Source organism: Sapajus apella, unplaced genomic scaffold, assembly GCF_009761245.1.
Source record: "Sapajus apella isolate SASKATOON/1434 unplaced genomic scaffold, GSC_monkey_1.0 scaffold25, whole genome shotgun sequence".
NCBI classification, from domain to species: domain Eukaryota; kingdom Metazoa; phylum Chordata; class Mammalia; order Primates; family Cebidae; genus Sapajus; species Sapajus apella.
Genome location: NW_022436965.1, coordinates 8,486,073 through 8,514,038, shown reverse-complemented (window position 1 = coordinate 8,514,038; position 27,966 = coordinate 8,486,073). Strand labels below are relative to the sequence as shown.

The following is a 27,966-nucleotide window of genomic DNA, read 5'->3' as shown; positions in this document are numbered from 1 at the left end:
TGGTGAGAGAGGGCATCCTTGTCTAATGCCAGATTTCAAAGGGAATGCTTCCAGTTTTTGCCCATTCAGTATGATATTGGCTGTGGGTTTGTCATAAATACCTTTTATTATTTTGAGATATGTTCTGTCAATACCTGATTTATTGGGAGTTTTCAGCATAAAGTGCTACTGAATTTTGTCTCTGTATCTATTGAGATAATCATGTGGTTTTCGTGTTTGGTTCTGTTTATGTGGTGAATTACGTTTATAGACTTGCATATGTTGAACAAGCCTTGCATCCCCAGGATGAAGCCTACTTGATCATGATGGATAAGCTATTTGATGTGCTTTTGCAATCAGTTTGCCAGTATTTTATTGAAGATTTTTGCATTTATGTTCATCATAGATATTGGCCTGAAGTTTTCTTTTCTTGTTGAGTCTCTGCTAGGTTTTGGTATCAGGATGATATTGGTCTCATAAAATGATTTGGGAAGGATTCCCTCTTTTTGTATTGTTTGGAATAGTTTCAGAACGAGTGGTACCAGCTCCTCTTTGTATGTCTGGTAGGATTCGGACTTGCGGTTTTTTTGGTTGGTGGGCTATTAATTGCTGCCTCAACTTCAGCCCTTGTTATTGGCCTGTTCAGGGTTTCAACTACTTCCTGGTTTAGTCTTTGGAGGATGCAAGGGTCCAGGAATTTATCCATTTCTTTCATGTTCACTGGTTTATGTGCATAGGGTTGTTTGTAGTAATCTCTGGTGGTGGTTTGTATTTCTGTGGAATCTGTGGTGATATCCCCTTTATTGTTTTTTATTGCATCTATTTGATTATTCTCTCTTTTCTTTTTTATTAATCTAGATAGTGGTCTATTTTGTTGATCTTTTTTTTAAAAACCTGCTCCTGGATTTATTGATTTTTGAAGGTTTTGTGTGTGTGTGTGTGTGTGTCTCTATCTCCTTCAGTTCTGCTCTGATCTTAGTTATTTCTTTTTTTTTTTTTTTTTTTTTTTGAGACGGAGTTTCACTCATGTTACCCAGGCTGGAGTGCAATGGCACGATCTCGGCTCACCGCAACCTCCTCCTCCTGGGTTCAGGCAATTCTCCTGCCTCAGCCTCCTGAGTAGCTGGGATTACAGGCACGCGCCACCATGCCCAGCTAATGTTTTGTATTTTTAGTAAAGATGGGGTTTCACCATGTTGACCAGGATTGTCTCGATCTCTTGACCTCGTGATCCACCCGCCTCGGCCTCCCAAAGTGCTGGGATTACAGGCTTCAGCCACCGCGCCTAGCCTGATCTTAGTTATTTCTTGTCTTCTGCTAGGTTTTAAGTTTTTTTGATCTTGCTCCTCTAGCTCTTTCAATTTTGATAATAGGGTGTCGATTTTAGATCTTTCCTTGCTTCTCAATTATGTGAAAAGACCTAATCTACGTTTGATAGGTGTACCTGAATGTGATGGAGAGAATGAATCCAAGCTGGAAAACACTCTTCAGGATATTATCCAGGAAAACTTCCCCAACCTTGTAAGGCAGGCCAATATTCAAGTCCAGGAAATACAGAGAACATCACAAAGATATTCCTCAAGAAGAACAACCCCAAGGCACATAATCATAATCATCAGATTCACCAGGGTTGAAATGAAGGAGAAAAATGCTAAGGGCAGCCAGAGAGAAAGGTCGGGTTACACACAAAGGAAGCCCATCAGACTCACAGCGGATCTGTCAGCAGAAACCCTACAAGCCATAGGAGAGTGGGGACCAATATTCAACATCCTTAATGAAAAGAACTTTTAACCTAGAATTTCATAACCAGCCAAACTAAGTTTCATAAGTGAAGGAGAAATAAAATCCTTTACAAAAAAGCAATTGCTCATAGATTTCATCACCACCAGGCCTGCTTTACAAGAGCTCCTGAAAGAAGCACTAAACATAGAAAGGAACAACCGGTACCAGCCACTCCAAAAACGTACCAAATGGTAAAGAGCATTGACACAATGAAGAAACTGTACCAACTAACGGGCAAAATAACCAGCTAGCATCAAAATGGCAGGATCAAATTCACACATAACAATATTAACCTTAAATGTAAATGGGCTAAATGCCCCAATCAAAAGACACAGACTGGCAAATTGGATAAAAAAATCAAAACTCATCAGTCTGCTCTATCCAGGAAACCCATCTCATATGCAAGGATACACATAGGTTCAAAATATACGGAGGGAGGAAGATTTACCAAGCAAATGGAGAGCAAAAAAACACAGGATTTGCAATCCTAGTCTCTGATAAAATAGACTTTAAACCAACAATGATCAAAAGAGACAAAGAAGGACATTACATAATGGTAAAGGGATCAATCCAACTAGAAGAGCTAACAATCCTAAATATATACGCACCCAATACAGGAGCACCCAGATACAAAAAGCAAGTTCTTAATGACTTACAAAGAGACTTAGACTCCCACACAATAATAGTAGGATACTTTAACACTCCACTGTCAATATTAGACAGATCAATGAGACAGAAAATTAACAAGGATATCCAGGACTTGAACTCAGACCTGGACCAAGCTAACCTAATAGACATTTACAGAACTCTCTACCCCAAATCCACAGAATATACATTCTTCTCAGCACCACATCACACCTACTCTAAAATTGACCACATAATTGGAAGTAAATCACTTCTCAGCAAGTGCAAAAGAACGGAAATAATAACAAACAGTCTCTCAGACCACAGTGCAATCAAGTTAGAACTCAGAACTCAGATACTAACTCAGAACCACACAACTTCATGGAAACTGAACAACTGGCTCTTGAATGTTGACTGGATAAACAACAAAATGAAGACAGAAATAAACATGTTCTTTGAAACCAATGAGAATGAAGACACAACATACCAGAATCTCTGGGACACATTTAAAGCAGTGTCTAGAGGAAAATATATAGTGATAGAAGTCTTTTCTCTTGAAAAGAAAAAAGTAGGTAACCCAGGGCTTTTTACTTTAACATCCAAGCAATGGACTTCTGTCCTCAAGGTCAATTTAAAGTCCAAGATGGCTATTGGAGTGCCAACCATAATGCTTATGGCTGCCTTCCCATAGGCCCCATGAAACACTCTGCTTACTTGTCATGGGCCAGGATTTAGTAAAATGCCCATATCTACCTGCAGGGAAGGCAGAGGAGTATAGTCCATTCACTTAGTAAACTGCTGCCTAGCATTAAATTATATTTTGTTTTGAGGAAAATGAGGGGGAGTAGCAAATGGCAATCTGAATGATGAAAAGTAATGGAGCCATTTAAATGTTAGACCTTGAAGAAATTTCTTAGGGAGCAAAACTAAGTAAAGTTTTATTAGCATCTCATGTCCTCCCAAGACCCAGTGGGAAGAAGCCCTAGTTCAGGAGAGCAGTTATGAGTTAGGGTCAGGGTTAATTTAGCTTCTTCCTTACTGAGGGCAGAGGAGTGAAGTGGCATTGTTCTGAGAGCATGCTGGCTGCCAAGGAAACAGAAAAACATGCACATTTTCTGTAATATTAAGCAGAATGCCAAACTCTATGTACAGTATTATTTCAACCAGGCTTCAATTATGTATAAACACACAGCCAAATATATCTTGTTTCAAAGACTGGAAAATAATTCTCAATTTAAAAAATTATTTTTAATTGTTATGGATACATAATAGTTGTCTACATTTATGGGGTACATGTGATATTTTGACATAAGCATACAATGTATAATGATCAAATCAGGGTAATCACCTCAAACATTATTTGTATTACATTCCAACTTCACTCTTTTAGTTATTCTGAAATAAATGATGATTGTTAACTATAGTCACCCTATTATGCTATGAACACTAGATATTATTCCTTCTATCTAATTGTATATTCGTACCCATTAGCCAACCCCTCTTTAACCCTCCTTCCTACCACCCTTTCCAGTCTCTGGTAACCATCATTCTATTCTCTCTCTGTTTTTTTATACAGCGTCTCACTCTGTTGCCTAAGCTGGAGTGCAGTGGCATGATCTTGGCTCGCTGTAGACTCAACCTCTGGGCTCAAGTGATCCTTCACCTTAGCCTCTTGAGTAGCTGGGACTACAGGCACACACCATCACATCAGCTCATTTTCAAAATATTTTTTGTAGAGATGGGGTTTCGCCATGTTGCCAGGCTGGTCTTAAACTCCTGCCTGCCTCGGCCTCCCAAAGTGCTTGGATTACAGGCACACCTGGCCCATCACACTGTTTTCTATAGTAGCTGTACTACTTTATATTCCCACAAACAGCGTATGAGGGTTCCCCTTTCCTCACATCCTCTCCTGCATTCATTATTGCCTGTTGTTTCAAGAAAAGCTCTTTAAACTGGTGTAAGATAATATCTCATTGTAGTTTTAATTTGTGTTATTTTGACGACTAGTGATATTGAGAATTTCTTCATATACCTGTTGGCCATTTGTATGCCTTCTTTTCAGAAATGTCTATTTAGCTGTTTTTGCCCGTTTTTAATAGGATTGTTTGTTTGCTATTATTTGAGCTCCTAGTATATTCTAGTTATCACTCCCTTGTCAGATGGGTAGTTTGCCAATAGTTCATTGTTTCCTTTGACACGCAGAAACTTTTTAGCTTGATGCAATCCTATTTGTCCATTTTTGCTTTGGTTTCCTGCGCTTTTCAGATCTTAGTCAAGATCTTTGCCCTGGAGTGTTTCCCAATGTTTTCTTCTAGCAGTTTTATAGTTTCAGGTTTTAAGGTTAAGTCTTTAATCCATTTGGAGTTTATTTTTGTATATGGGAAGAGATAGGAGTCTGGTTTCATTCTTCTGCACGTGGATGTCCAGTTTTGCTAGCACCTTTTATTGACGAGTCTGCCCTCTCACCAATGTATGTTCTTGACACCTTTGTCAAAAACGAGTTGATTATAGATGCATAATTTATTTCTGGATTCCCTGTTTTGTTCCATTGGTCTCTGTGTCTCATTTTGTGCCAGTACCGTGTGGTTTTGGTTACTCTTGCTTTGTACTATAATTTGAAATCAGGTAATATGATGCCTCCAGCTTTGTTCTGTTTGCTCAGGAGTACTTAAATGGTTATCAATATTTACCCCTGGGTGGTGGGATTCTGTTTATTTTTACTATAATCTTTTTTGCAAATTTTTACTTCAAGCAAGTATTTTTATACTTAGGAAAAAATCTAATTTTACTTAAAAATAATAAAGGAATGAAGGAAGTAAAAAAGGCAGGTTGTGGGTCTTATTTAATCTATCATTAGACTGTGTCTGGGAGTGATTCAGCAAACAATTACTGAACATCTATAAATATTAGGCACTGTTCTAAGTGTTCAGGGTACAAAGGTACCCTGAGGTACCCTTTGCTTCCTGGAGCTTACATTCCAATTTGTATGTGGGAGTATTAGACAATAACTAATAACTATAATAATGATTTAATATATTAGAGGGTGATATTTGCTATGGGAAAAAAATTGAGATGGGAAAGGAAGATAGGGAACATGGTACAGGGGGATCAGAGCACTGTAGGTTGTAATTGTAACTAGGGTGGTCAGGGGAGGCCTTATGGAAACATAGGACATGGGCATGTAGATGAGGTCTTGGGGACGCCTGGTGCACATCTGTTGAGAGACCACTCCCCCCCAGGCAGAACCACGCCCATACTTAAGAGCCAGCAAGGAGCCCAGCAAGGTGAAAAAGGTGTTGAGTGGGAAGAGCCTGGCAGGAGTCCTGAAGCCTGCTGACCGCTACTCACCGCCACTGACCCTCATGGAGAGGGACAGTACAGCACAAAGAAATTCGGGAGTGTATCTCAGATAGCTGTGAAATCATAAACAAAATGCCAAACAGCCATCTACTTACGATCCACTGAGGGTCATTTTATCTCATATTCCAGTTCAAAGTAATGACCTTGATACTGAAAGGGAAGTGCACACTTCATAAACAAGTTGAAAAACAGGTTTGATTTTCCTGGACTCTGCCTTACAATAATAGAGAAATGGGCTGTTGCCAAGAGACAGAACAGGGAGAGAGAGGGTTTGACAGGAGGCTCATCAACTGATCAAGAGGGCTTTACATTAATATTTGATGAGGAGAGAGAAAAAAATTTAGATAAAACTCATAGCTAGTTATGATGGAGAATCTTGGGCATTGAAACAGAAGGAATAACAATGGTGAATGTCTCCAGCTGATCTCTGGAGAAAGTAAGAAAGGTTTGGTAGCAAAACATATGATTTCAGATATGGGCTAAGCATGGATAAAGAAATGAATGTGATACTTCATATAAAAATAAAATATTTTGGCTGGGGACAGTGACTCAGACCTATAATCCCAGCACTTTGGGAGGCCAAGGCAGGCAGATCTCTTGAGCTTAGGAATTTGAGACCAGGCTGGGCAACATGGTGAAACCCCATCTCTTCTAAAAATACCAAGATTAGCCAGGTGTGGTGGCATGTGCCGGTGGTCCCAGCTATTCAGGAGGCTGAGGTGGGAGGATCTCTTAAACATGAGAGGCCGAGGTTGTAGTGAGCCAAGATCATGCCACTGCACTCCAGCCTGGGGAAGAGAGTGAGACTCTGTCTCAAGATAAATAAATAAATAAATAAATAAATAAATAAATAAAACAGCTTACATTTATTGAGTACTTAACATGCTCACAGTAAGAAATACTTTAACTATAAAAGCTAATATTTATTGCGTGCTCACTATGTACAGAGAATTACCTCCTGTAATCCTCCCAATCCTATGAAAGTATCCACATTTTGCAGATGAGGAAACTGAGGGTTAAAGAGGTTATGTAGCTGTAATAAAGAGCCCAAAGCCCAACCTAGATTTACCTGACCCGAAAGCTCACTTCTTAACTAGGCCTCCTGAGAGTGGTGAAGGGTAGCCATGCTGTTTTAAAGACCATATATTAGGCTGGTCCTAAAGTAATTGTGGATTTTTTTTTTTTTTTGCACCAATCTAGTAGTTAATAAAGAGAATTCCAGGAAGAACTAGTCACATATTCAACTTAACCAAAAAAGAATGATCTTGTGGCCAGTACCTCCAAAAGGCTGGACATCTCAAGAGGCTCAGAAGGTTGTAAAAATTAATGTTTTGTTAATATAAACATAAATAATTCAATCTTCTTTGCGCATGTGTATGTGTACATGCAGAAAACAGTACGGAGAAATTAACAATTTGGTTATCCGGGGCACTCAGATTTTAAAAGCACAAAAGAAACAACAAAGACCTCATAATAACAGTCTCAGAAAAAGCTGAGACTTGTAAAAATCCTAAGGACAACCCAGATAATTGTTTCAGTTGTGTTCAGAGCAAGAAGAATAAGAAAAAGGCCAGGCTAAGTGCTTGAGGCAGATGGTGTAGCATCACAAACAGGGACCACAGTGCTAGAAGCCAAGTGGAGACATTAAGAGCAATTGCCATCAAGCTCCCATTTTCTTTTTTTATGGAATTACCAAGCAGGTAATGTAGTGTAGCTGGATCTGAGCAAAACGTTTTTCCAGAGCTCTCACAAAACTCTCATAGGCAAGATGTGGGAACACAGGTGGCTTCCTAACTCACTAAACAACTAAGCACAAAGAGGCTTAAGTGTACTATGCTGGTCTGAAGGCAGGTCGTGCCTGTGTTCCATCCTCTTCAATACTTGCATATCAAATTTGTTTTGAGAGGGCATGTTATCACACTCACAGATGACACAAAGCTGGGAGAGTGCCTAATATGCTAAGTGACAGACTCAAGTGGCAGAAATATCTGGTAGGCTGAGGCTAGCAAGACACAGTTTGATGCATATCTATGTAAATTTCTTGCTTTGGAAAATCATTTGGACTAGTACAAGACGTGAGAGGTTTGACTTTCAGTATTCACCTGAAAAGAACCTGGGAATATTTGCTCACAGAGAAACAAGGAATCAAGGACAGGGCCTGCCAAAGGGTCTTCGCAGTCTTTGGCTGTGTTCATACAAGTAAGGTATTCAAATTGAAGAAGGGCACATGCACAATCAGACCAGGGAATACTACTCAGTGAGAAACAAAACAACTTCAGTGACTCTCCAGAGAACTGGGAAATTATGCAGAGTAAAACAAGTCAATTCTACATCACGCAGTATATGATTCCACTAATACAACATTCCCCCAAATAACAAAATTATAAAAATAGAAAACAGATTAGTGGTTGCCAGGGTCAGGGTGGGATGGTGAGAAGGGAGGTGGAGGTGGCTGTAAAAGGGCAATATGAGATATCTTTGTGGTGATTGAAATGCTCTGTACCTTTTCTTCCTTCTGTTTTTTTGAAACAAAGCCTTGCCATGTCACCCAGCCTGGGTACAGTGGTGCAATCACAGCTCACTGTACCTCGACCTCCTGGGCTCAAGCTGTCCTCCCACCTCAGCCTCCCACAGTGCCAGGATGACAGGCATGAGCCACTGTGCCTGGCCTGTTCTGTATCTTGACTGTGTCAATGTCAATATTCTGGTTGTGATATTATACTATAATTTTGCAAGATGTTACCACAGGAGAAAACTGGGTGATATAAAGGATCTCTCTATAATATTTCTTACATCTGCACATTAATTGGCAATTATCTAAAAATAAAAATTTAAATTTTTTTTGTAAATTGGGAGTGTGGGTGGAGGATAGAGGTAGGGGTGTGGGAGGAGAATGAATAATCTAGACAAGATTCCCATGAAAGATTCATCCTAGACAAAGAAGAAAGCAGGCACCGTAACATCGACCTGTCAGACCGTAACGTCCAAGGCAGCAGGAGCTGTGCCCTTCTTTGTCACTGGAGTGCCTCAAACTGCACTGACATATCAGGGCTTGAGACAAGAGTTTCTCTCTACCCAAGTAGTAGCATTAAGAGATTAAGGAACAATGAGTTGTCCAACTCTGCTTGATTCCTCAATTTTGAGCAACAAAGAATTCATCCAAAATATGCCCTTGACTCCATTTGGTTCCTGAGTTGACTGAGGAGACTGACAGAGACTGAGAGCATAAGAAAAAAGCCCAGAGCAAAGATACTGAGTGGAACTTTACAGACTTGCATGGGTATTAAATGCATCCATCCCAAGCCCTCCCCGCCTAAGAGATAACAGCTGACCTCGGTGTCTGAGTTAACCTCTCTCACACTGGAGTCATGTTAACACTGCTTTGGGAGCCTCTAACACCGTGTAATTCCATGGAGAGAGAGACACTCCCCTGTTCTGCCATAGACCAGCAAATATCCTTGACAGCCTGGGGACTGGGAGCAAATGCTACCAGAGACCGGGGGGGGCCTGTGGCTACAAGAAAGAGAACGGAGGTGGCAGCACAGTGGGGTATGCGCAACTGCCCAGGGCAGTGTGACACTCACCAGGGCCCCAGAATCAGGGAAGCCAGCAGAAGGGAAACTTATGAGTGGCCTTGTTCCTGAGACACATGTGAAATACCTCCTGGGGACTCCCAGAACCAATCAAGAGAGAGGGAATTTGCAGGAGACTGAGCAGGTGGAAACCAGAATCAGGTAATTGGGACTTTAGATTTTTTTTTTTTAATTGGTGTTACTATATACAATATTGTTCCTAATTTTCACTCGAGAGCTAGATTTGGGATCAGAAGACCTCAACCCCAAGCTTCAGGCTTTTTGTCTTTTATACTGGCATAGTAATGTCTGCTCTGACTACATCACAAGGCTGTTGCTTTATTTATTTATTTAAGATACCAGGTCCTGGGCTGGGCATGGTGGCTCACACCTGTAATCCAAGCACTTTGGGAGACCGATGTGGGCAGGTCACCTGAGGTTGGGAGTTCAGTTTCTGCCTAACATGAAGAAACCCTGTCTCTACTAAAAATACAAAATTAGACAGGCATGGTGTCGCATGCCTGTAATCCCAGCTCCTTGGGAGGCTGAGGCAGTAGCACCCGGGAAGCGGAGGTTGTGGTGAGCCAAGATTGCACCATTGCACTCCAGCCTGGGCAACAGCAGCAAAATTCCATCTCAAAAAAAAAAAAGATACAGGGTTTTGCTGTGTTGCCCAGACTGGAGTGCAATGGCTAGTCATAGCCCACCACAGCCTAGAACTCCTGGGTTCAAATGATCTTCCTACTTCAGCCTTTCAAGTAGCTGGGACTTTAGGTGCATGTCATAGCACTCAGCTTTAGACTATTACTTTGAGAATTACATGAAATAATACAGGTAAGAAAGCTTTTGAAATCAGCAAGTACTACCTGTATGTACTTTTTGATATCATCATCTTACGAATGCTTCATTACCTCCACTGTAACTTCCATCCTATATTCTCTCTTCTGAAGGCTGAGTAATTTTTAAGCCCCCTTTTTGTGCCCTCTATAAAATACTGTGGTATTTCAGGTCCTGTGCGACCTGAAAGTATTTGAGGCACACGTATGTGATGGTCTTTACCTCTCCGACATCACCTAACAGTTGTCCTGGGACCAGAATCTTCTGCAATTCCTTGGCCTGGTGCCCAGGGCTCTGCTAAGGGTCGGACCATGGGCATGGGGCTAAATGTGGAGAGAGAGGAGCCAGTTACCCAGGGGCTGGAAATTAGAACATAAGCTCAAGGTTTAGGCTCCTTGTATTAGTCTGTTTTCATACTGCTCTAAAGAACTGTTGAAGACTGGGTAATTTATAAAGAAAAGAGGTTTAATTGACTCACAGTTCATCATGGCTCCGGAGCCCTCACAGAAAACTCACAATCATAGTGGAAGGCGAAGGGGAAGAAAAGCACCTTCTTCATGAGGCTGCAAAAAGGCGAGGCAAGGAGGAAGAACCCCTTATAAAACCATGAAATCTCGTGAGAACTCAATCACTATCACAAAAATAGCATGGGGGAAACCACCGCTATGATTCAATTACCTCCACCTGGTCTCTCCATTGACACGTGGGCATTGTGGGGATTATAATCCAAGATGAGATTTGGATGGGGACACAAAACCTAACCGTATCAGTCCTGATAGTCCAATTTATAAAATTTTACAAGGCCATTACCTGGAAATTAGGGCGTGGTAGCAAATCCTGAAAACGAGGTTGCTAAGAGCCAAGAAATCAGAGGCCCTACATTTGGCACCACCTCCTCAACAGGAACCTGCCTCCACTTAGGGCTGATGCCACAGGTTGGGGCTTCCTGCGCCAGGTTCCAGGCAGGGAAACAGAGCCAGCTCCTCACACATGCTTCAGGCAGGCAGCGGAAGAGCAAAAAGAGACCCCCATGCCCTTTATTCCAGCAGCTCTGGGGAAAAGTTTACTTCCAAGCACTAATTCAGAGTCATCAATTAAGTCAGTCACTTACTAGATGTGGGACTCAGGCTTCAACCTATTCCTCTGAAACAGGAATAGTGTGCCTATTCTAATATCTTGCAGGCAGCAGATAAAACAATCAGGTGTGTCCTTTTTTTAAAAAAAACAATTGAGAGTTTTTAAAAAAACAACTAAAAATCCTTTTGTAAATTTAAAGCATACAAATGCAAAGGATATATATTTCCTTTAGCCTAGGGTCCCCAGGTCCTTAATAAGGAAGGCCAGCCATGATTGTTTGCTGGGATGCACCTTTCATTTAGAGAAGCAGCTGAAGAAGTCTTGTTTTGTTTTGTTTTGTTTTCCAGTATTAAAAGACCTTTTAGAAACACATTGGAAGTCCTAAGCTTTTACATTTGCTCGTAAGCCTTTAAATTAAAGCAAAGGAAAAATTATTTCAATTCCTGAAAAGATAGGCATTAAAAGGAACCACCAAATAAGGGCAAACCTATTTTCCAGGTGCTAGAAAATGGTGAGGAGTGGTATCGTCTCCGCAAGGCCAGGTGTGTAAATAGAACATGGTACCCGAAAGCCTGGGGAAAGAGGTGAGAACAGGATACAAAGGGCTCAGCCCTCCAGGCATCCAAATGCTGCTGCAGGTTAGGGCTCCCTCCCTGCCTCCTGACTGTCCAATTTCCCTCTCCCCTTTCTCCCTTTCTTCCTTCTGCAGAGCTCCTAAATCAGGATTTCTTGAGAAACAGGCCACTGGAGCTTCAAGGCAGAAGTCCCCACCATCTTAAGGAGCCTGGAGGTCATGATTCCATGCCAAGGTGGGAATCAGACTCCATCTGGGACTTTCCAGCCTAGGCAGGGTTAGACATTTTCTCATCTTGGCTCCCATAGGCCTGGGCCTGCAGTCCTCTTCAGCATCTCTCTCACAGCACTGGAGCCATTTGTTCAACAGAACGCACCCTTCCTGACCTGTGAGCTCTTCCAGAGCACGAATAGGGGAGCATAATGGTTTGGCACCCGACCTTTGGTGGCGGAGAAACCTAAGTTCACACCCTGAGTAGGCCCCGGGGGGCTGTGTGATTTTTCTGGGAGAATGAAATTAGATACCATTTATAAAAATCTGGACTTATGGTATAACCAATATGTGGCAGCTGCTATGACTGTAACTTCTGCTGTATACAAGTGATAATCGATTTTATCTGTTAGGATTCAGTGGAGGAAACAAATTGCTTTACTTAAATTGAGTAGGAAGGGATTTAGTCAAGAGATAGGTGCTTGCAAAACGGTTAGAAGGGCTGAAGGAGCAGGTTCTAGGCGGGGCTCACAAAGCAGTACAGAAATGAACCACCAGGGCCAGGCATGGGGGCTCACACCTGTAATCCCAACACTTTAGGAAGCTGAGGCGGGCAGATCTCCTGAGATCAGGAGATCAAGACCAGCCTCACCAACATGGAGAAACCCCATCTGTACTAAAAGTACAAAATTAGCCAGGCGTGGTGGCACATGCCCATAATCCCAGCTACTCAGGAGGCTGAGGCAAAAGAATTGCTTGAACCCAGGAGGCAGAGGTTGTGGTGAGCTGAGATCGCACCACTGCACTCCAGCCTGGGCAACAGGAGCAAAACTGTGTCATAAAAAAAAAAAGAAACAATGAAAGAAATGAAGCGCCAGGGAAGTTGCCACCTCTCGGGCACCTCTGGAGCTATGGTAGAATCCAGAAGTGACTGCTGCCTCTGCTACAATTCCTGCCTCTCAATACCCAAGAAGCTGGAGAATGGACTCTGGAGCTCTGATGCAGAAAAACCTCACATTTCCCCAGCTTTGCTGACCAGCAAAATGACTACGAAGGAGCGCAGCTTCCACCTTGCAGGTCTTGCCCTGTGTGCCTCTACTTGGCAGAAGACAGCTTGCATTTAGAGCCCTGACTGCAAAGGAGCCTGGGAATCGTGGTGCTCAGCTCTGCAACTTCACTCAGCAAGAGGTGGGAATGAAGGTTGGGTGACCTTCCACAGCACAGCTGTCCCTTCCAGCTGTCATTGGCCACACAGCACCACAGCTAGAGAAGCGCTCATTTCACAAATGAGGAAGCAGAGCCTTTAGGAAGTTACCTTGTCTGTCCCAGGTCACAGAGGAAGGGGTGAAGAAGGAATGTGAACAGGTTCTATCTTATTCTAAGCCTATGCTCTTAACTCTCATTTTATCTAACACTCCCTGCATCTTGAACACCTAACCCAGCGTGTGGCCACACCTACTGAATGAATGTTGGAGGGGTTCCTTCGGCATGAGTTTAAACAAAAAATTATACCAACCCAGAATGCTCTGACCTAGAGAAAGTGTCTTTACCTCCTGAGTGTGATCCAGGTCAGAAGGCAGGAGGCCGACTGAGGGACACGGAGCAGTATAGAAATGAGCCACCATAACAGAGGTGTGCCCACTCACAGCGCAAGGCAGAGCTGTGTGCACACATCAAGCAGAGAAATGGGGCCAGAATATGGGGCAAAGGCCTATGGATGGGATGGAGGATTTGGATGTGGGCCACCTCTTCCAGCTCCTGAAAGAGGACCAGGCAATGTGGCTATAAATGGGCCTAATGAGAATTGATTGATTCACTCAAGAGATGTTTTCTTTTTCCTTTTCTTTCTAAAATAGAAAATGACATACCCCATGATTCATGCACTCTGGTGCCTGTGATAATGGCCTCTTCAGTGCACTGACTCTGCCGATAACTAGACACTCGTCCTCTGCAGAGCTGTTGCGTGCCACACCCTAGGCACATAGCGACCCTGAAGGCTTTCAAACACCTGCTGCAGAAAGCGCTTTCCACACTGTCTCTGGGACATGAGGCACAGTTCCCAGGAGTGTTGCCTGGAATAGGTGCTAAGGCCTGAGGAAAGAGCCCAGAGTGTAGGCCTGAGGGGCAGCGGTCAGCACACAGGAGTTAACTCACACACACACAAAACCCAATAAACACCACAGACACACACACACACACACACACACACACACACACACACACAAAACCCAATAAACACGACAGAGCCATACACACACACACAAAACCCAATAAACACCACAGAGACACACATACACACACACACACACACACACACACAACCCAATAAACACCAGAGACACACACACACACAACCCAATAAACACCAGACACACACACACACACACACACACACAACCCAATAAACACCACAGAGACACAGACACACACAACCCAATAAACGCCACAGAGACACACACATGCGCACACACACACAACCCAATAAACACCACAGAGACACACACACGCACACACACACACACACAGACACACCACGCACAGACACATACACCACATATACAGACACAGACACACAGACACAAACATGCACACTACACACATGCATAGCCCACATAAACACTCACAGAGCCACAAACATACACAGCACAAAACTACAAATAGACCACACACAAACACAGAGAGAGACATACACCACACATACAACACATGTAAACATGCAGCTACACACATACACAACCCAATAAACACCCACAAACCCACAAACATACATAACAAATACACACACAGACACACCACCCACAGACCCAGAGAAACACATATACCACACATACACACCCCATACACACATACACACAAACGTGCACACCCAATACATCCTCACACGCAATACATACACCATACATGTACATATGAAGACACTCATGTACACCACACATGCATATACACACAGACACAAACATAGGCAGTGCGTACACACCACACACATACGCATGCTCATGTACATACTCTACTTCTCAAAAAGTGTCTCATTACAGGATAGCCATATCCTAAAAGTCTTAAAATAATGGTTATGTGGCCTAGGAATGCAGAAGGTGTGTATACGAAACAGTAGAAGGGATGAAAGAGAGCATCAAAAATGGCAACTACACAAAGATACAATCTCCGTTGAAATGCACGCATGGTACTTATTGGGACTGGAGGACAATGCAGGCAACACAAATAACTGATATTTAGTAATCTTTGGATTGTTCCTTGTGAGCTGATTCAGCTGAACAGCACATTTTTTCAAGTGGCTTCCCTTTAGGCCCTGTACACTCACCATGTGGCCACTGATTTACGTCCACTGAGCAGCATCTGCCAAGTGTCTACATTACCTTCCTCCCTTCTGAATGTACCTGCTGGGGAACAGCCCTGTGGCGCCCCTGCAGCACCTGTTTGATGATAGAGCTTGGCACCCCGTCCTTCTCATTCTTCCAAGCTCCTTTCCTGCCCAAGTCCGGAAAGTCCCACAGTTCTTGTCTCATAGTACAAACAGGGAAATTCAGGGATTTGGTGCTGACTTTAGTTAGATCCCGGCTTTCCAGAGCCCTGATTTCTTCCAGGGCTACAACAGTTTATCTCTGTGTGCCCAGGGGGCGCTCAGGCCCAGGAATTGAGAATATTAGATATTCCCTTCAGTATTTCTAAGTTCCTGTAGGGATAGTGGGAAATTGAAGTTAAGAAATTACCAGCAGGTGAGAATGACAGTTGGGGATTATTGACCAAGAAGGAAAGGACGGATGGGCTGGTTGTGAATATACCTTCAAGACCTGTTATCTGACTGAACTTGAAAGCTAGAGGGGAACATACAGAGACCGCCAGCTATAACCCCTTAATCTCCCAGATGTGGAATCTGAGGCCAGAAGAGCGAAATGATATGTCTAGAGTCAAAACCAAATGGAAGTGACTTTGTGATCGCAAACGTAGAATTCTTCCCTAATGGAGCACTGGTTACCATTTTCTATCTTTTGACTCTGTGGTATTATTTTACTGACTCAATGTATGGACCAAGCTATTATTCTGGATATGAGATTTTATTAGAGAAGCTAACCAATTAAACATACTTAATTTAGGACTTTCCATTTTATTAGATGAATATTACATTCCTACTTTCTTTAAAGCAGGAGATGTTTGTGTGGGACAGCTGTCCCTTTTACATAATATAATATAATATAGAATATCATATAAAAGGTACAACACAAGTTGGCTGTTATATTATATATTATGTTATATATATTTACATAATGTATATTAATATACATTTATACATATTAATATATATTAAATTATATAACATAATATATTATATATAAAATAACATGTTATATAACATATAAAATAATATAACATATGTTATATAACATAATATAAAATATATTACTATCATGTTATATAATATAGTATTATATATTATAGAAAAGGCACAACACATGTTGGTTGTCCAACACAAACATCTCCGGCTTTAAGAAAGTTCAAAATACAAACATAATAAAAGTATGATTGTCTCGTTACAATGAGTATTATACAGTAGGTTTTTTGAAAAATACATATTTCAACACTGACGTTTTCAGGGAAAAACTGGTATAACTCAAGAAAAATAATGAATGTATATATGTGCTTTTGGCAACCTAATAATTCACAAGTAAGTGTGTGTTTTTACTAGATTTATAAAACAGCAAGAAACAGGAAAGATGTGTGGATTAGTAATGGGAAACAGAGGTCAACTTTCCATTTGCCATAATTCCAGCCTTACATGAATCCCTTAGCCTTTGTGAGCTGCTATGTCCTCCTCCAGAAAATAACAAGACAAGACTGGACCAAATGAGTTCTGTGGGCTTGTCTTAATCTGTTTCTGTTGCTTACAACAGGATACCTGAAACTGGATTATTTATAAAGAAACGAGCTTTATTTCTTATAATTCTGGAGGCTGAGAAGTCCAAGGGCATGTCTCAGCATTCCATGAGGGCCTTCTTGCTGAAGAGGACCCCTCGAAAGAGTCCCAACCTGATATAGGGCATCATATGGTGAGGGGGCTGAGTGTGCTTGCTCAGGTCTCTCTTTCTCTCTTTTTTATTCCTTAAGTTTGTATTTGTAGAGATAAGGTCTTGCTATGTTGCCCAGGCTGGTATCAACCTCCTGGCCTCAGCAATCCTCCTGCCTCAGCCTCCTAAAATACTGGGATTACAGGAGTGAGCCACAGCACCTGTCCTATTTCTCCTCTTATACAGCCACTAATGCAATTTTCATAATAACGCATTAATCCATTAATCCATGCATGGAATAATTCAGTCCTGAGGGGAGAGCCGTCATTACCCAATCACCTCTTAAAGGCCTCACCTCTCAATACTGCTAAACTGGGGACTAAGTTTCAACAGGAATTTTGAGGGGATGATCATTCAAACCATAGCAGGGGTCTCCTAAGGTTGCAAAGCAGAGTGGCAATGCAGAAATTCCATGACAGGGAAGCCAGACCTACTTGAGTGGGTTGATCTTCATTCGTCTTTGATCACCTTCCCAGAGCTGCAGTTCCTCTCTTGATTATAAAACGTGTACTATCCACCTGGCAGGACTACTTACATGTTAAATGAAACAATGCCCACAAAGTGCCTAGCCATTCCCTGCGCATCACTGATGTTCAGTAATTTTCAGGGTTTTTTTTGAGGCAGAGTCTCGCTCTGTCACCCCAGGCTGGAGTGCAGTGGTGCAATCCCGGCTCACTGCAACCTCCACCTCCCAGGTTCAAGTGATACTCCTGCCTGAGCCTCCTGAGCAGCTGGGATTACAGCCCCCCCGCCACCACGCCCAGCTAATTTTTTGTATTTTTAGTAGAGACGGGGTTTCATCGTGTTAAACAGGATGGTCTCGATCTCCTGACCTTGTGATCCGCCCTATATCCACCTCCAACTTTGCCATTGTAACCATTGATAACCACATCAAATATACAAAGAATTCATAGCATCTATCTGACTCAGAGTAGCATTTGGAGATTCGGTAGTGAAAGACAATGTCATCCTTCCACGAAATGCCTTTTGCTTTCAATGTGGGAGGGGCAGAAGCTAGCCTGCATATAGGGCACCCTGCCCTCACTCCCCTGCCACCACAGTTGGCAACTTTTAGGAGCATATTCTTCCCCTACTGGGGCTGATTTTTATTGTTTTCCCTTCTCTTCATTGAGTTGTGCTTACTTGCCTCTTACTTCATTTTGTTGAGATTCATACGCACGCACACAACACATATATTTGCCTGCCTGACCCTTCAGTCGTGGATCATTTCCTGCCTAAATCATTTCCCCGGGCTCCCCTCCCCTTCATCTGGCTGACCCTTCAGCTTTCCTCATGGAAACTTTTCTGACCCTTCACCACTCTTCCTATTTGCTTTTATAGCACCCTATGTTCTTCCTTCCCGGCACTTACCATGATCACAATCACATAATTTATTTGTGTCATATTAGTCTGTCTCCCTTTCTAGGCTGCAGGTTCCAAGAAGGCAGAAAGCTTGTCTCTTTTGTTCACTGATCTGTCCCTAAGACTTGCAGTGCTTAGCATCTAGTAGGGGCTTCAGAAATATGTGTGGAGTGGATGGATGGGCAAATAAATGAAAAGTGAATGAATGAATGAGGCCCAGAAGCTGGCTTTCATCCATAGGAGTGGACTCGCTCCGTGGTGGCAGGTCTGCCCTTTTCCTTATTTCATATAGAGCTTCATCTTCACTCTTGCTGTTGGCAGAATTCCTCCACAGCTTCTCCTACACTCTCTTAAAAAAAATTGATTTACTAGTAACATGAACATTTCAACCAGAAAGATTCTAGAGAAGCGCAATCTTGCTCAAACTGTGGCTTAAACACACATTCATGATACCCTCTGTGTCTTCTAATAGGGCACAGAAATCTGTTTTGGGGTAGCCCATGTGGTTATTAAGAGAAGTAGGATAGTTAAAGGAACTTATGAATGACGGAACCCATTTTAGATTCCACGTTGACAATTTTTCCAGCCCAACAATTCACCGCTAAAGATTCTGCATGCATCATTTGGGGGTCCCTCTTCTGCTTGTTGGATTTCCTCCCCTCTTTGTGCCCCCAGTTAATTGAATGAGCAGGTGAGAAGAAAGGAGCTCCTTAAAAGGAAGGTGTGGGTTTAAGTCAAAACAGCCTTTTCTCCCACTGACAACTGCCCCATAGAACATAAAGAGTGCTTGAGATCTGGAGAGAACAGGGCAGAGGGGAGCAGAAAGTAAGGCAGATCCGTGGGTTTTTTTCTCTACATGTTTCTGTCCTTAATAAAATAGCAACATGAAGCCTTCTCGGCTGAATGGGTGATTTTCCGCTTCCAGTCCTGTCTAAGAATCAGGTTGAACAATTGCAGGCAGCGATGTAAGAAATCGTTTCTGAAATAATGTTCTGTAGCTCTGCTGTGTTTGGGTCAGCCCTCAGGCTTCCTGACAATAGATGTTTTCTCGTTTCCTCCCGATCTGATGCAGTGCTATGGTGACTGTGCTGAGCAGACATGAGTACCCGCCTCTCAAACTCCCAGAGGTAAACTGGCATTATGAAGGAACAATGGCCCAAGGTTACGTGGAGGGAATATATTGAAGGATGCTGTGTTTAATTTCACTGCTTCCGTGAATGGTCTTCAAGATGAATAGCTTCAAGATTCCTGTGATTTTTCATTTCTTTTTTCTTTAAATAGCATATCAGGGTCCCCCAGTTTAGCCTAAATAGCATTCATTTCAGCAATTCAGATCTGTCTGGGTATGTGTCACAGAAAGGCGGGGCAAGGGTCACTTTGGAAGGGTATTTTGGGGGCTGGAGTCTATACCCTGGGGTGGAATGGGTTTGGGTCCTTCGGACATCAGCAGGCCCCTCCCTTGGCTCCAGGTAAAAAGAAGCCGCACACTGAAGCGGCAATAGACAGTTTTCAGAAGCTAGAAGAGATGCGAACAACACAATTTGATGCCAGAGAGAGAAAAGGTAACTCAAGTGGGAAAGAGCAACATTCTGTCTGCTTCGGTGCTAATATTGCGGCATTTGGGGGATCCCGAATTCTTCTGAGACTATAACTGTCTATATCTTTGGGGACATGGGGGCAGCAGCATTGGCAGACATTAACACCCTCATGGGGCAGAGTCCAGTGGGATCACATGAGCACATGCAAAAGACCCCTGAGGCTTCCTGATAAAACGTAGGGGAGAGATCTCACAGACAGGGTGGAGGATGCAGGAGCCCATGGACAGAATCGCCATGGTTAACGTGACCCTGTTTGGACCCTTGACTCAGTGTAGAACAGGGAAAGCACAAGTCACAGGAGAATTATAAAATGTCAGTGCCGTGAAAGATCTTAACAGTTATCTAGTCAAATATCCCTCATGATACAGGCGATGCTAGCAAGGCCCAAAGAGGATAGGCTACTCACCCTTGCTTGATGGCCAGTTCACAACATAACCAGGGTAGAACTTAGTTATCCGGAGGCTCAGCCCATGACACATGAGGGACTCCTGACATTCTTCACATGTTTGTAAGGCATTGAGGATTTCTGTTGTCCATGGACAGAAAGTGTCTTCTAGGCATATACTAATTTGAGGGAAGCCCAGGATACCTTAAGTCAAATGGAACTTGGGTTGTGGGCGGGAGGATTCTGTCCAGGGCACTCTTTTGGGAAGGCCCTGTTAGGTGGAGCTTTGCTGGTATTTACTGTAAGAAGGTGCAGCTTCAACTCTGGCTGGGTAAGGTCAGAAAGGAAAAGGAGTAGCCTCCTAGAAATAGTATCAGCTGGATCTTGGCTACCTCTGCTCATATCTTCACAGACACCTGTCCTTGCTGAACACTGGATTCACCCAGAGTCTGCCAGGACTGGGGCAGTAAAAAAGACACACTGTGTGTGTGTGAGTTTTGTTTTAATCAGAATTCTCTCTGCTGCTATTTCAGCTCACTTAGTCTTGACTTGGCCTACGCAAATCTGAAGCCGTGTGTTATTGTCATTTATATTTATTCATGAAATTCAGTCATCTCTTAGCCTGCCCCAGGTGAAACATCCCAAGTTCTTCAACCATGAGCTCTTAGGAAGCCAGAGCCAAGGTACTCTCTTGTCATAGCATGCTCCAGAAACTCAGGAGAGGATACAGCCTTCCAAACCTCGGGTATTCATTTCTAGCTATTCACCCTTATTACTGTACTAAAAAAACCTACGAAATTTATTCCTGGAGCACTCAGGAGAGGTCTTCTGATTTAGCGAAGATTCATATTACATTTAAAATTTGATTTTAAAAATACACACACATTTAACTTTAAAAACCACATACACAATACATCGAAAATTCACTCAACAAAAGTATAGCTTTTCCTATGGAAGGTCACTGAATGGATGGGGAAATTCTGACCTAGAATAAATTAACAGTCATCTGAGCCCATTTCAGGTTCACACAGACACCCTACCCACTCTCTGCACTTTGCGGCATTTTTGTGAATGGGCCCAAACTTTTCCAGATGCCACCTTTCATATTGTTTCTTCCCACTCACTCCCTGCCCCCTCCACACTTTACCCCCTCACATTCCTTCTCCATTTGGCTTCACAAGTGATCGTGACAACAGGCTGAGGGCGTTTTTAATTGTTTCTGGTGATGATCTCCAGCATGGCCTCACAGGAAACCTTGTACCTACAAAGCCAGAGCAATCTGCCACAGTGGCCGTGATGACCATGTGGGAGACGGACCCTGGGCCAGAATTTCATTCTGCAGTGACCCTGGGTGGGGGTTAGAAAGGGGATAAGTCTTCACTAGGTTTCTGGTCAAGCTCTATCCCCTACCCAATGCCCATAACATTCTGGGATCTGCTCAAAGACAGAGCATTCTCTGTGCATGTCTATCCATTTGCGCTCCTGAACTCCTGCCTTATCTCTCTCTAAAAAGAGTCAATATGAAGAATGTCTCATTCTTTTCCCCAAAACCTTCAAGAGAAAGTTTGCTATAATAGAATTACCAGATACCAGTACCTGGAACAGAAGTCAGCAAAATGAAATTCAACAAAGTTTGAAAAAATTTCCAGAGATTTTAAAAAGTTCTGTGGCAAAGCCATCATCAAATGATTAAGGTTCGAGGTTTGTGATGAAGGCAGATGAGCTGTTATCTGCCCCTGTGGTCTCACAGCGAGCTGTGTGACTTCTCGCATCACCTCATGTCCTTCCAAAGAGAGGCCCTGTCCGCAGCAGGGCCTAACACAGTTATGTCACTAATCCAGTCAATGGACATGCCCCGTGGCCATTTGCTATTCTTTGCTAATCCAAAGAGGCAGCTGTGGCTTGGGAGAAGTACAGATTTATGGATCTCTTCCCTCTGACTTCCCACCCTGACCCTGAAGAACTGAGGTTTGGACCTGTACACAGTTGTTTTGGTCAGAGATGTGTCAGCCAGTAACAGGGAGGTAGAGTGGTTCTCTGGAGAAAAAAATCTCCACATCTAGAGGAAGAAGTTTTCAATGCCCAGAACAAAGAATCTACACGATGTGGAAGAAGCACTGAGCAACATAGAGGGTTCCAGAATTGAGAAGGTGAAGATTCAAGCAAGGGGTAAGACCGCCGTTATGAAGAGACAGTACAGCCACTGAAAAGAAACCTGTGGGACTTGGCTGGGTGCAGTGGTGTGTGCATATAATCCCAGCACTTTGGAAGGCTGAGGCAAGAGCATTGCTTGAGTCCAGGAGTTCGAGGCCAGCCTGGAGAACATAGTGAGACCTTGTCTCTACAAAACATAAACAAAATTAGTTGGGCATGGTGGCATGCACCTGTGGTCCCAGCTTCTTGGGAGGCTGAGTGGGAGGACCACTTGAGCCCCGGATGTGGAGACTGCATGCAGTGAGCCTAGATTGAGTCAGTGCTTCTAGACAGATGTGGCTATTTAAATTCATTAAAATTAAATGAATTGAAAATTCAGCTCCTCAGTCACACTGTCCACTTTTCAAATGCATAAAACCCTCATGTGACTAGTGGCTGCCGTACTGGACAGCACCAATTCTAGAACATTCCCATGACTCCATAAGGTTCTTTTGGGCAGCACTGGTCTAGAGTGTCAAAGAGAGTCTTCACATCTGATTCAGCCTTCTAAAGAAAGACATTTTGGATTTAGGAGCACATGAAGAGAATGGGGACTTTTCAGGCAGGTTTCACAAATCTCTTCTGCTGACGCTCAACTCTTTGCTGTCATAGAAAAAGGACAAAGCTGACAAACATTGTCTATAAAGAATCAGATAATAGCTGGGCACAGTGGCTCAGGCCTGAAATTCCAGCACTTTGGGAAGCCGAGGTGGGTGGATCACCTGAGGTCAGGAGTTCGAGACCAGCCTGGCCAACATGGTGAAACCCTTCTCCAGTTTTTTTGTGAAAATACAAAATCAGCCAGCTGTGGTGGCACAGGCCTGCTGTCCCAGCTACTCTGGAGGCTGAGACAGGAGAATCACTTGAATCCAGAAGGTGGAGGCTGCAATGAGCCGAGATCATGCCACTGCACCCCAGCCTGGGCAAGACACAGTGAAACTCCATCTCAAAAAAAAAAAAAAATCAGATAATAAATATTTTAGGCCTTAAAGGCTAAGAAACAAAATCAAAGAGATTCTTTAAATACTTATATAGCAAGGGGGAAAACAAATTTCCACAAACTTTTTATAGATGACATTCAAAACTTTATGAACACTGAAATTTGAATTCATATAATTTTCAAGTCATGAAATGCTATAGTTCTTTTGATTATTTTCAACCATTTCAAAGGTAAAAACCATTCAAAGCTCATGGGCTGCATCATAGCAGGCAGTGAGTCAGATTTGGCCTGCGGGTATAGCTTGCTACTTGGCATGCTAGGCCATGCAGAAAAAGCACCATGCAACATGCCTGGCTGGCTTCTTTTAGGAGCCGATTTTCAGAAGTGACATGCAAAAAGGAATGGGAAGCTTGTGCAGGGTATATTGAAAGTTTCCCTCAAGAACCAGGAATGAGGCCAAGCACAGTGGCTCACACCTGTAATCCTAGCACTTTGGGAGGCTGAGGAGAGAGGATCACTTCAGGTCAGGAGTTTGAGACCAGCCTGGTCCACATAGTGAAACTCCACCTCTATTAAAAATACTAAAATTAGTCGGGCATGGTGACACGTATCTGTAATCACAGCTACTCTGGAGGCTGAGGCACAAGAATTGCTTGAATCCGGGAGGCAGAGGTTGCAGTGAGCAAAAAAAGAAAAGGAAGAAGAAGGAATGACATCAAGTCATCACACTCTAGAGTTGGGAATGGTCACTCAAAGTGGAGATAATTTTGCTTTCTCCATCCAATGTAAGTTCTTTTAGTGGAGGAGCCATTGAGACCCAAAGAAACAAAAGAATCATCCCCGGAGTCAGTCAAACCTGCTGCTGAAGCTATGGAACTTCTCAGAAGAATCCTCAGAGATAAGACCGGCGGGGGATGGCCATAGGCCCCCACAAGCTGTGATGCTACAGAGAGTGACTGTTTTCCCTGACTTCACAGCCAGCCACCCTGCTTAGCCTGAAAGGAATACTCAGAGGAAGGTGATGGAGTTGAAAGAAAGAAGGCAGAACTTGGGCCACATCTGCATGGGGAGAAAAAAAGAGAGGAGGCTGGGCATAGAGGCTCATACCTATAATCCCAAAACTTTGGGAGGCCAAAGTGGGAAGATCACTTGAGCCAGGAGCTGAGACCACTTGAGAGCAGCCTGGGCAGCATAGTGAGACCCCATCTCTACAAAACAACAAAACAAATTAACTGAACATAGTGGCACTCACCTGTAGTCCCAGCTACCGAGGAGGCTGAGGTGGGAGGATCACTTGAGCCCAGGAGTTTGAGGCTACAGTGAGCCACGATCATGCCACTGTACTCCAGCCTGGGTGACAGAACAAGATTCTGTCTCCAAAAAAAAAAAAAAAGTCTTCCCAGGGAAGGGTAATCTACAAATGTGAAAGACAGGAGAAGTGAAGAAGTCAAGGAAGCTTTTAGGCAAGTACAAGAACTGAGGAGCACTGTATAATGTAAAGAGCATTCACTAGGAGTTAGGCTCCCAAGATTTTCTTTGTGTTGACCTTATATAAAGTTCACATCCTTTTAATACCATCTTTCCCCATATTTGAAATAGAGATAATGATACTTCTCATATTTGAAAATATATAGATACATGTGAACTTCTTTGAAAGGTTAATACATCTTTCACATTGGTTTACTTTGTAACCCAATTTTTTCAATTTTTCCCATTCCTGTTCCCCTGTGAAATCTTTTAAATCTTCAAACCAAAATGGAATTGCAGCTGCCTGCTCCGAGCACTTGGGGGACCCGCATGTGCTTTTTTTCTTAAGTTTCATTTTAGGCTCAGGGTTACGTACATGCGAAGCTTTGTTACATAAGTAAGCTCGTGCCATGGGAGTTTGTGGTACAGATTATTTCATCACCCAGTATTAAGCCCAGTACCCGACCGTATCTTTTCTGCTCCTCTTTCTCCCCACCCTCCACCCTCAAGTAGACCCCAGTGTCTGTTGTTCCCCTGTTTGTGCTCATGAATTCTCATCACGTAGCTCCCGCTTACTAGTGAGGACATGTGGTATTTGGTTTTCTGTTCCTGCGTCAGTTTGCTATCTCCAGTGCTTTACTGTGCCTGCCTTCCCCACAAAACAGGAAACTCCCCCAGGGTGGCCGTGGCATCTCATTGCTCCCCACAGCCCCAGGGCCTAGCTGGGTTAGGTTCCTGAATTTGGTAAGCAGTGAATGCTGGCTTAAGGAGTGAATGAACCCCTGTGCATTCCATTTATTACAAGATATCCCCTCAATAAACCTTAGACTTGGAAGAATACTTTGAGAAAATAATAGGAAGTGAATGATGAGGATTGTGTCTGAGTATATGTCCTGCTGAAAGCATTAAATTATTTAAAAATCTTAAAACAAAATACAACTGTAAGCAAAATTTCAACCTAAAAACTTCTAGGTTATAACTTCTGAAAGATAGGTACTGTTATTCCCATTTACCAAGAGAGAAGAAACCTAAGACTAACCTGCTCTTAGTCACATTGAAAGTTAGTTTGTGACTCAGAACAAGGCTCCTTGGCTTTTAGTCTTAGCCCGCAGACTTCCACTCAAATGTGCGGCTCTCTCACGAGCACTTAGCTGTGAAAGAATGGGCAGTTCGTTGGTGGTAAGAACAAGTCATTCATGAACCTTTCCTGAGGATCAGTAAACAGACCTTCGCTGCCGCCCCTGCCTTCCTGCACTCCACCCTTTGACAATGTTTGCATCCCATCCTAAGGTCTCCGGAGCGGAACCTGCCCAGATGGTACAGGAGGAGGAGCTTAGTTAAGCAAAAGACACGTATAATGAAGCTTCAAGTGAACTAGCTAAAAAGAAACATGCAGAAGAAAACCCAGTGGAGACTGCTATGGAAGTTGCTTGGCATTTCCTAGATTTGAGGGGGATGGGGGGAGACCTGCAAATCATTGTCATAGCCAGTCAGTCCCTGGCTTCGCTCCACAGGAGTTATCCTTTTTACTGAGGCTATCTTATCTCCTTGGCACATCTGTTAGTCTAGTAAGGACCAGTAGTTCAGGTTTCCACGTATTTATGCAGGATTAGCAAACTGGTGTGTGCCACTGACATTAACACCATCACTCCATTATCACCACCATCATCATCGCCAACATGCCCAGCGCCTCACAGTTTACAAAGTGTTTTCATATTCACCTTCTCGCTCTGTGCTGACAACAGACCTCTGTGGACAGCTCATGTGTGCTAAAATCACTGGCTTCTCCTTGGGCCTTTAAATGGGGATTTATATAGTATGAGAGTAGAGATGGGGTCAGAAAAAGTACTATTAAATAACCTAGGAGAGAAGAACCCTTTAAAATACTTTGCCTTTGTGAGTCACGTGGTGAAGGTCACCTAGCTAGCACTTCTGCTAGTTTTTTGCTACTGAGATAAGGATGCTAACCAAAATAAAAGTAAGGACATTCGGAAGATGGATTGTAATAACAAGAGCAATTTCCCAAATTCTCCCTTTGTACAACAAGACTAAGGCCCACTGGACCAAGTCATATGTGGAATAAAAATGTAATGCAATAATAGTAAATAATAATAGTACTACGTATAAATGTTTAGCTCTTTGAAAAGTGCTTTTGTCTAATTTAGTCTCACAGCTACCTTTGAAGTTATTAAAATAATCATTATCTTTGTTTTAAAGATAAAAAAGATTTTCAGTTAAATAACTCACTAACTCATTGATGCAAGAAACAGAACAAAGCTCTAATAGGAAATGTTCTTGCCCATTTAAGAAACTCAAATCAAAGAAATTTTTGAAACAATAGCCTTACTTTTATAGTCTATTAATAAACAATTTGGCATTAATGCTTGAAATGTGGATTTTATACAATAGTGTGTGTTGAAAGTTCACCGGATCTAGAGATACAGAGTCTGTTGAATATAGAGACTCATAGAGTGTCACTGAAAATATGCCTTCATTTATCTGGTTTCTGTAGAGCCTCTTTCTGATGGTTTTTGTATTTCTGCCTCCTACCTCATCCCCAGTCACAACCAGTGTATTTTCTTCTATGGGGACAGGAATCACCTCATAATAGGTAAAAGTCTGGTTCAATGCTTTCCTACCCAGACTGCACTTTAAATTTTCTGGTTTTTTTTCTTTTTTTTTTTTTTTTAGAAAGACAGATGTTTTATAGTAACCAGAACATCATGGTCCTGGCATAAAAACAGGCACATGAACCAATGGAACAGAATAGAGAACCCAGAAATAAATCCATGCACTCATTTTTCACAAAAACACCAAGAATATACATTGGAGAAAGAATGGCCTCATTAATAAATTGTTCTGGGAAAACTGGATATCCATATGCAGAAGAATGAAATTGGATCCTCATTTTTACCATATACAAAA

General features: G+C 42.7%; 1 long non-coding RNA gene across 1 annotated transcript; it reads right to left on the bottom strand.

The window, feature by feature from the left end:
* Positions 1-4,932: 4,932 nt before the first annotated feature.
* On the bottom strand, positions 4,933-16,131 carry LOC116560043. The gene is made up of 3 exons (XR_004272758.1): positions 16,119-16,131; positions 10,705-10,707; positions 4,933-5,035 (listed from the first exon to the last, which is right to left on the bottom strand). It is a non-coding gene; the product is annotated as an uncharacterized LOC116560043 (long non-coding RNA).
* Between the last annotated feature and the right edge of the window lie 11,835 nt (positions 16,132-27,966).